Source organism: Benincasa hispida, chromosome 12 (genome assembly GCF_009727055.1).
Source record: "Benincasa hispida cultivar B227 chromosome 12, ASM972705v1, whole genome shotgun sequence".
In the NCBI taxonomy this organism is placed as follows: domain Eukaryota; kingdom Viridiplantae; phylum Streptophyta; class Magnoliopsida; order Cucurbitales; family Cucurbitaceae; genus Benincasa; species Benincasa hispida.
Window position 1 is genome coordinate 72,674,551 of NC_052360.1, and position 1,425 is coordinate 72,675,975.

At 37.4% G+C, this 1,425-nt stretch overlaps 1 pseudogene; it reads left to right on the forward strand.

Annotated features, from left to right (window-relative positions):
* The first annotated feature begins 342 nt into the window (after nucleotides 1-342).
* Nucleotides 343-1,221, forward strand: LOC120067631 (annotated as a pseudogene).
* Nucleotides 1,222-1,425: the final 204 nt, after the last annotated feature.

Below are 1,425 nucleotides of genomic sequence, written 5' to 3' on the forward strand. Positions count from 1 at the left end.
AAAAACAACAATTATTTAACTACAATTTTGTTTTTAGTTTTATATTTTTAAAATGTATGTTTGTTTCTCTCCAACTTTTTCTTTATATATTTTTAAATTTTTTGTTAAGACGAGACAATCAAATTTCTAATCAAATTCTATAAACAAAAGTTAATTTTTAGTTTTCAAAACTTAACTTCATTTTATTTCTTTTTAGACAGAAAAATTGTTAGAATCAATATATTTTATGATGTAAATATAGGATGTGTGCAACTGTAATTTCTATCGTTGGTTATGTTGTTCTTTATTTTACCTAAATACCTTTTATACCTCTGTATATATATGGGATTAAGATTAATAGAAATGAAAGATTATCTCAGATGGTATCAGAGATTTTAAGCTGATTAGGTTAATTTTTTTCTCATTTATTTTATTCTTCCCTATCACTTCTTCTTCTTCAGCCGTTAAGGTAGAGCCTTCAACCGCGTCTCACTGGTCTTAACATCGCCAGCTTGCCATCACCAATCTTCTCTGGTCTCGCGTTCGAGCCTCCGTCATGCCACCGATTCCGAGTATGAGCCGTTGTCGCGCCTTCATCTTTGGTCTCGCGTCCGAGCCGCTTGCCTCCCCGGTCTTGGATATGAAGGATCACATCCACAATGACTGACTCCAAGCATCCGTTTCATCCTGCTCTAGCAGTATCACATATCAAGAATTATATTTCCATTATTCTGGAAATGGAGCATGTTCAGTATGCGACATGGGCAGAGTTGTTTAAGATTCCTGTATGTTCCCATAGAGTACTTCACCACATTATTCCTCTCGCTAGAGGCAAAGAAAAAGTGCCCCAAACTAACTAGGAGAATGAACTTTGGTTGACTATGGATGCTACTGTCCTTCAATGGATTTATGCAACGATCTCACATGACTTGTTGCACATTATTCTGGAACCTGATGCTACGACCATGGAAGCTTAGAATAGGTTGCGTGACATATTCCAAGATAACAAAAACTCTCGGGCAGTTAATCTTGAACATGAGTTTTCGTATACCAACATGGAGTATTTTTTTTAGTGTCGCTTCTTATTGCCAGCGCCTCAAGAGTTTATCAGATCAGCTTAAGAATGTTGGAGCTCTAGTAACAAATGATCAGCTTGCCAATGGTGGAGTTGCTACACTTATCCGACAAAGTGCTCCTCCACCTCAGTTCTATCAAGCTCGGTCTATGCTCATTCTTGAATAGGTACCCAGGAGTCCGAGGAGATCCCATCTCTCACTACAACCTATCCTTCTAATCATGGTAGAATATTGGAAAAAAAAGTGGAAAAAATCATAATGAGGGAGGTCGATATCATGGTAATGGTCGGAACAATGAAAAAGGCAATATTGGTGTGTTGGGGTTTGTGCCCTAAAGTCTCGTGTCCAGTAGTTTGTAAACGACTTTGTA